This window comes from Octopus bimaculoides, chromosome 2, assembly GCF_001194135.2.
Source record: "Octopus bimaculoides isolate UCB-OBI-ISO-001 chromosome 2, ASM119413v2, whole genome shotgun sequence".
Classification (NCBI taxonomy): Eukaryota; Metazoa; Mollusca; class Cephalopoda; order Octopoda; family Octopodidae; genus Octopus; species Octopus bimaculoides.
The window spans coordinates 96,659,466-96,668,951 of record NC_068982.1 but is presented as its reverse complement, the minus strand read 5'-3'; the positions used below and the strand labels follow the sequence as shown (position 1 = coordinate 96,668,951).

The following is a 9,486-nucleotide window of genomic DNA, read 5'->3' as shown; positions in this document are numbered from 1 at the left end:
GAATTACAGGTCTCATATTCAGGTTGCCCTTGTAGTGATGTAATTTTGAGGGTCTTCATGCATGCACAGGGTTGGAATCTTCTGGAAGGCCTGCCAGAAGTTCCCTCATGTGCATGCGCAGAAAACTAGCAGCAGCAGAGGTCTCTTGTATCTCAGACTCGAGATGCAGCCGCTGAACTATGTAGATGTGTCCTTAGCAGCTCTCTGTTCGCTTCTGCTGCTGACCATTATTTGACCAGCTCGGTATTTGACCGGCTAGGTATTTGACCAGCTCCGTTTGACTCCGACTTTGCTGCTTCCACACCAGACCTGGCTACTGATTGTCCTGAGGTGTAAACATTTTGTACATACAGAATAAAAGGATTGTTTTTATGTTCAGATGTTTTCTTGTTCTGCTAATTTTCCTCTAACATTTATGTAAGGAATTGTGTGGCACCCTTTCAGTGCCAACCAATATTTATCATCTTACACCTTCAATTATGCTTTCTTTCTCCCAGAAGTAAAACTTTATCTGAAATAATAGAAACTTCACTCCAGCACGGCACACTGTCTTAAGTAAATTTACTTATATTCACACATACAAACATATGCACACACATACCGGCAGACAAAGTAACAAAGAGTGGAGAAGTCAGTTCAAGTGGTTTATTTGAAAGAATAACAATCCAGTGTGCAAGTGTTGTAAATGTTTACTAACAAGCATGCATAAATCAACTGTACCTGATCATGAGAAATTTTGAAAAAAGTTAGTAGTAGTGTGTTCTAATTTCAAACAAAGTCAAAGTAGTGAAGTGGAAAAAACTTGAAATTAAATATAGTGCATAAACAGTACGTCACTATATCAGTATATCACTGAATTAAACCATGAAAATAAAAGCAGTGTACTTGAAAGTGTTAAGTTACATCCAACAAACTACACATGAATCTGATCCAAATGTTGCTCTGATTTTGCTTGAAATAGTATTTGACCAGTTAAAAATTCAAAATACTTGTTAACTGTCAAATCAATTGATATAATGTGCTTGTATGTGAGGTATGTTCCCCACAAGTATCAAAGGGTACAGCCATTCATTTTAGGGATAATTCCGGTTACTTCAATGACTGGTGAAAGTTTATATATAAAGCAATTGAACAACAAATGACATTCATATAAATGATTGTATAAGACTAACATTAAACTAGGGATAGATGAAGCAACTAATATTAGTATGCAGCATAATACAGCATTTTCAAGATTCATGGGTTGAAGGAATCCCATAGATTTGTTGAGAACATAACCTTTCTAGTGTTTGTGCTATGATAAAATGCACCAAGTGCACTCTGTAAAATGGTGGATGTTATGAAGAACATCCAGTTGTAGAAACGAAGTCATGACTAAAATGTATGAGTGAGCTGTAGTTTCCAAGCCAGTTAGGATGGCAGTAACTCCAAACAAGAACTAACTCAAATTGTAATGACCTGTCCAACCCGCGCCAGTATGGGAAGCAGATTTAAAATAATGATGTGTGTGTGCACACACATGTGCATTATCATAATCATCATCATCACCATCATTGTTATTATTATTATTAGGCAGCAAGCTGGCAGAATCATTAGCACACTGGGTGAAATGCTTAGCGGTATTTCATCTGTCTTGATGTTCTGAGTTCAAATTCCATCGAAGTCGTCTTTACCTTTCATCCTTTTGGGGGTTGATAAAATAAGTACCAGTTATGCACTGGAGTTGATATAGTCAACTAGCTCCCTTCCCTCAAAATTCTCGAGGTTTTGTGCCTAGAGTAGAAATAATTGTTTTATGTCCATATTCCTTATTCTTTGCTGGTATGAGTTGGACAGCTTGCCATAGTCTGAAGTAGTTTTTATTCAAAATTACAGCTTTCCTAGACAAGCCAGAGAACCTCATTACACATGTGCATGTAAGTAGGTGCTTTTCATAACACCAATCACTTTTCAGAATGAACTACACACACACACACTCATATATATGTATGCATGTATGTGCATATGTATGCGTATGGAATGTATGTATGTATGTATGTATGTATGTATGTATGTATGTATATATATATATGTGTGTGTATATATATGTATGTATGTATGTATGTATGTATATATATATATATATATATATATATATATATGTATGTATGTATGTATGTATGTTTGTATACATGTATATATGTTGTCAATTTATCATATATCCAAAAAAGAAGAACACTCTAAAGTATGGAGTAGTAAATTATTAAAGTAACAAAGTTAATGTCTGGTCATAGAGTGACCAATGGTTTTGCATCCACGAATGCTGTAGCTTCACAGACAACTCATCAGACTCTAGTCAGAAGACATTTTTAACTCTTCCCCTCTTGCTAGTCACTTGAATTAAGTAAGCAGTCCAGGGAAGACTCATACCCAATGATTGGTGTAGCAGGATCATTGTAAACTGCTACAAGGAAAAAGATGTATTAAAGAGAGACAGTTATAGAGGTTTAAAATTATTGGATCATGTTAGGAAGATTATGAAAAGGGTCATAATATAATCTGAAACCCTCTTGTTTGTTGCATATATTAATGAAATGGATGCCATCTTGAAGCATAGGTAAAAAGGAATGGATCCTACATAGGGTGATGGGGATAAATTTAACAGTTTGCATCGAAAGAATAGAAAACAATATCCTGTCCAAAAATGAAAGTATTTTTAAAAAATCGAAAGTATATAAACTAGAAACTGGCTGGGAGATAACAGTTTACTCAAAGTAGCCACCTTCAGATTCCACACTTCCTCAAGACGGCTCTGGAACCTAGTGCATTTGTTCCTCACTGTGTCCCTGGGAAGATATTCAAACACCTCCTTGATCTTGGCCACAAGCTCTGCATTGGTGTTGCAGGCAGAACAGTTGGTGTCTTTCTCAACAGCGCCTCACATATAGTAATCCTTGGACTGGTAAAGTTATAGAAATTCTCCAATAAATACTTCTGATTCTTTGTACAGGTATGGCGAGAAGCCAAATCCTGGTGCCACACATATGGCCTTCCAGCAGTAACCCTCTCCAGCCAAACTTTGACCACAGTCTCCAACAGTTTCACATAGTCATCTAAATCGAGCCTAAGACCCTGTTGAAAGATATGAGGGTGGCATGGTGTCATCCTTACTTGAGACACACTGAAAGACCATCACAATTTGGGAGACATTGGTTTTCATGATGTCCATGTCATGTCTTACAGCCTCAACAATATTCATAGAGCACTGAGCAACAGTCATGAGGTCAGCATTTTGATACCCAGTGTGAATCATCATGATACAGGTAACTCTTTTCAAATGACTTCAAGTCCTCCATGTCAGCTAACTTCTCAACTACATTGTAGCAGAAGTATGTTTATGATTTGACTGTCTAGCCTTAAATACCCTGATATTGGCTCATACATGAATTTCTACAAGTGGTCGCATGTGATGGCATATACATGTGATGGCATATACATCGATTGAGTCTTTCTGGATTACACAGGCTATCCAATCCCATCACATGACAGACCAGCCTAGCACAGGCAGATTATGCTTGTTTGCTGGTGCTCCTAATCAGCTTTAAAAAGAGGAATCTTTCCCGCTATTCTTCAGTGAGGTGGGAGGCATGACTGAGTTCAGATCTCAGCTTTGATGCATTATGTCCGTTCCTGTAAATCATGTCACATATTTGTTTCCTGTTCTATCAAGCACACATCACCAAGATCCAACTGCATGAGAAACCAATATGTATATTTTCTTCAGACAGTATTATTCAAAATGTACCGTCTACTGTACCTTTCGTTAGGTAGTTGAATAGTGTGGCAGTCAATTACAACTCATGTTCTTGTATTTTTTTCTGCTGTTATACCTGACACATTTAGACTCAAGAAATTGTAATTCTATGAGGGTCAGAACTATGCTACTCAACCTCCTAAAACATCATTAATCTTTATGCTCTCTAATGCTATTGACTGTTCACCAATACATCAAGCTGTCACTAAAAACAAAAAAGGAGACATTAAAAAATCATTAAATTTAGCCTGAACACCCTGTACATTATAGACCATTTCTGCAATCTGACCAGACATAATGCAGCAATGGATAGCTGAATGGCAACTCAAGCTGGTGGGAGGCAAATGGACCACCTTATATTGTATACATTTTGAGAGGAAAACCACAAAATTTTCCTACTTCTTCTACAACACAAACTTTAAGGAATTCACTGGTGAACATGACCTGGACATTTTTGTCAACAGTGATCTGCCTTGGATGAATCACATTTCTAAAATTGTCAAAAATGCAGACCGTGTCTTAGCATCACTCTGTAAGACTTTTGTCAACTACCAGCTATCTTTTTAAAGCTGTCTATAGTTATGACATATTCACACTTACAATTTGTATCTCCAGTTAGGAACCTCAGTCTTGTCCTGAATATCAGTCTACTGGGAGCTGTCCAGAGATGTGCAACCAGACAAAATACTCTCTGTTACCATGTCTTGAATGTCTTGCTTCTCTGGGCATTGACACACAAGTTTCAATGTCTAGCAACTGATTTGGTAGAAGTTCATGAGATTATCCACTTCTTTCCAACAACTTTGGCCATGTTTTTGAAACCAGTACTTCTGCTGTTCATTGACATGCTTATAAAATCAAAAGCAGCACAACATCCCTGACTTTTGGAAATATTTTTCTTGCTTAAAATTCTCAAAGCATGGACTAAACTACTCACATTGGTTGTCAGCTGTCAGAACATCATCATCATCCTCATTTAACATCTTCCTTCCATGCAGGCATGGGTTGGATAGTTCGATAGGAGCTGGTCAAGTGGGAGCCTGTGCTTTGCTTCTGTGTCTGTTTTGGCATGGTTTTTATGGCTGGGTGCCCTTCCTAACACCAACCACTCTGTAGAGTGGCTGAGTGCTTTTTATGTGGCACTCACACAGTCGAGGTCAGATTTGGCATGGTTTTTACAGCTGGCTACCATTCCTAATGCCAACCACTTTACAATGTGGATTGGGTGCTTAAGTGGCACCTGCACAGGCAGGGTTACCAAGTGACTTTGTAAGACAAAGAGTCTTTGAGAGGGGAGGGGACATTGGAGGTGATCTTGTGTCAGATCCTGAAAGAGTGTGACAGAGAGGCAGAAACAGATGTCTTGCTGTAGAGGAGGTCCATGGTTACCCAACCAGAGAGAGAGGAAGAGAAAAAGAGCAAGAGTTAACAAGAATGAGGGCAGAAACAGTTACCTAGAAAGAGAGTGGGAGTTAACAAGAAAGAGGTGTGCTGATGTAAAGGAGATACATGGTTACCTAACCAGAGCTAAGAGTAAGGGAAGGAGGGAGAGAGAGAGTGATCAAGAATGAAGACAGAAACAGGTTTGTTGCTAAAAGAGGGAAAGTGATCAAGAATGAGGGCAGAAATAGGTTTGTTACTGGAGAGGAAATACATGATTACTCAGAGGGGAGAGTAAGGGAAAGGGAGAGAGAGAGAGGGAGAGAGAAAGAGAGTAGGAGACTGCAAAAGCAACAAAGGAATGGTGGCAAGTGCCAGGGTATACTTGCAAGGAACAGGGATCAGGGCTTAGATGGGATGGTAGAGTAAGGAAGAGGGAGATGAATGGTGGCAGGTGCTGGCAGGGTATTGCCAAGGAGTTGCGAGTCAGGAGTGAGAGTGGAGGAATGCAGTGACTGGTGATAATCTGGGCATATAGAGGGGGAGGGGATGGGGGTAGCAATGATACAGCGTGCAGGGTAGCAAGGACAGGATTGAGGAGTGGAAGATAATCATAGTGTATGAAGAGGAAATGTGAGGGAGAGAAGAGAGACAGTTTGGGAAGGAAGTGGGGATGCAGTTTGGTTTGTTGGGGTAGCGTGTGTAAAAGTTTTATTGTTACATATGGGTGGGACACAATGCTTCTAGAATTCAGGTTCACTGATGTGGGCAGGTCTTCTCTAGAACCTCATATTGCCAGACATCTTGGTCCAGTGTCATTTTTTCTGTGAGTCACAGCATCCTGAGATCAGTCCTCACCACTTCATCCCATGTCTTCCTGGGTTTTCCCTCTTCCATAGGTGCCATCCACTTTCAGTGACCTGCACTTCTTTATACAACTGTCTTCATTCATACACATCATGTGTCCAAACCAATGTAGTCTCCTCTCTTGCATACTGCATTTGATGCCTCTTATGTCCAACTTTTCTCTCAACACATTTGCGCTTTGTTGTTCATGTGCATACTGCCTTTGTTTCTCTAGTCTACATGTGTCCTCTGCATTCAGAGCCCATGTATCACTACTATGGAATATAGCTGTTTGTACACAAGTATCATACACTCTACCTTTCACTCTGAGAGAGAGTCCTTTTGTTTCCAACAGAGGTAGTAGCTCTTTGAACTTTCTCCATCCTATTCGTATTCTAGAAACAATACTTTTAGAGCATTACCCTGGGTAACAGAAACTATCTACTACCTTGAGAGAGTTTCCTGGGCATTTGAGAGAGTCTAAGTCCTGTGTGCTCTTAGTGCTTATTGTTCCTGTGCATCTATCACACACAAAGGTAACCATCTCTTATGTGTCCATAGCTTTAAAATTCCATGCTTCCCAAAATTCACCACCACTACTCCTGATGTGCCTCTGCACACTTTCCTCTTTATGTGTTTTTTACTATTCACTTCTCTGTCGTCTTGCGTTTTAATTGTGTACAGTACATGCACTTTTGGTTTTCATTATGCTTTTTTTATTTGACTTATTGTTACTTTCTGTCCTATCTTTTACACTTTTCTGACAAGCAATGGATACAACAAGATCCTAATTGAGGACTATTCAACATCTCTTGAGTTGGTGCTATGTGAAAATGCTCCAGCGCATACTGTTAATTGGTTGGTGTTAGAGAAGGCAGCCAGCCATAGAAACCAAGCCAAATGACACATATGAAAACTTTATCTTTAAGAGCGATTGTTCCTAATGAGAGGTGACTTGGATCATGATAATCAGCACAATACTAACCTGGAAAATACATCTGCATATATAGACACAGGTATGTATGTATGTATGTGTGTGTGTGTGTTAGTGTGATATACGTACGTTCTCTCTCACACACATACTCACAAAGACGTATGTATGTTACTTTCCAAAACTATCAGGTTTATAGTATTGTTTGTAATGTGGTGGCAGTGATGGTGAGAGTATATTGACGTGACAACAGCGCCAGCTGTTACTACGTCGCGTAGTCGGAGGTTCCCGGCTGAGAACTTACAACAATTAACTTCGTTACACAACTGAACAAAAAGCTACTTGGCACTTATATCATTCCTCTAACTTCTTTGACAATTGACTAACTCGAACTTACCACCGCAGGTTTGTCTCTCAACAACTTTTATTCTCCTATGATTATCTATTATTAATATCGTTGTTAGCGTGTTTTTTAATGTATTCATTCAGTTATTGGTTTCTTAATTTTAGACATATAAGTAATATTATGTCTATTCTATTAAGTGTGCGTATGTATGTATATATATATATATATATATATATATATATGTATATATATACTTTTTCACTGGGTAGAAATTGTCTGACGGAGAACCTTACTTAAAATCAGACTTAAAATTGTTTATATTTCTTAATTCATGTATATTTTTCCGACTTTATTTTAGTTGTGTTGCATGTTATTAAATTCTTACTAAGTTACTGAACATGATATAAAACTTTTAAAACTTTCTCCAGATACACATAGTCTTATCCAACATTTAAATACAGTCGGGGATTTATGTTGGTATACCTCATGTACACACATCCGACATGCATATTGTTTGTAAATATATATAATACACGAAAAGGGTAACAAACAAAAGTAGTATTCACCAGCATTAGTTGGCGTCATATTTTGTTTATAAATTTTGACTATATATCATATATATCGTTATGTGAAACCATGCATATTACATGCATACATACGCACATGGTATTTACATTGTATGTTTCAGTTTATAGAATATCTCGACATCACACACATCTCCCTCTCTCTATATATATATATGCGTTAATACATGTTACATGATTATACACGAAGAGGTGACCTGGTCGCAATAATTGGCTTAAGTCATAAAAACAGCTTTATTTTCATACTCAAGTAAAAATATTGAAAAACAAAACCTTTTTTCTTTCCCGCCGTAGACAAACACTCATATATGCAAAATCTACAGTTTTCGCTCATTAATTTTGAGGGTTGTCATTTAAAATGTGTAGGAGTTAAATAGGAAAACATGGGTAGGGTCCAACAAAAAGACTAGTAATATCGACTAACAGCCTACAAATTCAATCAATCAACAGAACAGGGTTCGATGACAGATTTCAAATAGTCACCATTTGAACCCAGTGTATATATACAATATATTTACGAATGCTTAAAACGGTCCACTGTGTTAGTGATCTGATTTTATTGATCTCAAAGGAAAGCTAAAATGCAGAGTATCTGGGCTGCTACTTCGTCACCGAAAGACGTCTCTGTAGTGTTAGGGCGATAAGGGTGAAGAGACTATCATAATCTGTTCTCCATTTCAGCCAGTGTATCACATATTGGCGTTGTTTTTAGTCGATGCCAGGATTAGTGTATTAGTTCGAGAAATATGTGTTTCGTTGTGGTATCTTTTATTCGAATAGTTGTTGCATTTTTCGCAGGAGCTGAGATGACTTACAATCTTCCAACTGTTGGAATCAGTTGATGTAACCATACTCAGTCCAGCGAGGAAGTGCACCATACGAGCTCCAGGATCGTGTAACCCTCATCGGGTTGATGAGGAGGTCCCTTACTTTTTGTGATTTTCTGGCTTAAATGAGTAGTCTCTGAGGCAATATTTCGCGAGGAACTGGGTTCTAATCGTGGAGATAAGTTTCCGTCTGATTGGGAAACTGGAGTTGTTTGAAATATGATGAAAATTTGCATGTTAAAAACATAAAAAAATAGAAAATTCGTAATTGTTATTATCGTTAAAAAAGTGTGCTTCGAAAATTGCTGATATGCTTGTAAGCAATGTGCTGGCTGATAGCATGGAAAAAAAAACAAAAAAACTGTGCACACGTGCTGTTCAATCAGGAAAAAATGTCTGTTCTAAAGGTTTTTGGGTCACCATTTGTAACTTTCGGTGACAGCAAAACTTTCGAACATTGCGGAAAGATAAAATAAATAAATAAATTATCCATGGTTGTCCTTTTTAACTCCCTTCACACCAACGAAGATAGATCTCTACCGATTTTGGTAATACAAATGCAATAATTGCACAGGACGTGATTTGAGGATACAAGTTAATAAAACAATTCAAATAGTAAATGTAACCGATTTTTAAAGATCACTTATTTTCATGTTTTACAATGTCAGTTAAATCATGTAAGAAGAAAATGTGTGTGTGTGTGTGTGTGTGTGTGTGTGTGTGTGTGTGTGTGTGTGTGTGTGTATATATATATATATATATATATATATATATATATA

At 37.8% G+C, this 9,486-nt stretch overlaps 1 protein-coding gene across 2 annotated transcripts in view; it reads left to right on the top strand.

Annotated features, from left to right (window-relative positions):
* Nucleotides 1-6,805: 6,805 nt before the first annotated feature.
* LOC106869105 (major facilitator superfamily domain-containing protein 6-like) overlaps nt 6,806-9,486 on the top strand; it is a 27,749-nt gene continuing 25,068 nt past the window's right edge. The window contains exon 1 of one of the 2 annotated variants that reach the window (XM_014914645.2): nt 6,806-7,035. The gene's annotated coding sequence lies outside the window, so the exon portion shown is untranslated. Of the gene's footprint in view, nt 7,036-7,120; nt 7,356-9,486 lie in introns of those variants that run through there. The other variant, XM_014914644.2, reaches the window with a different exon arrangement.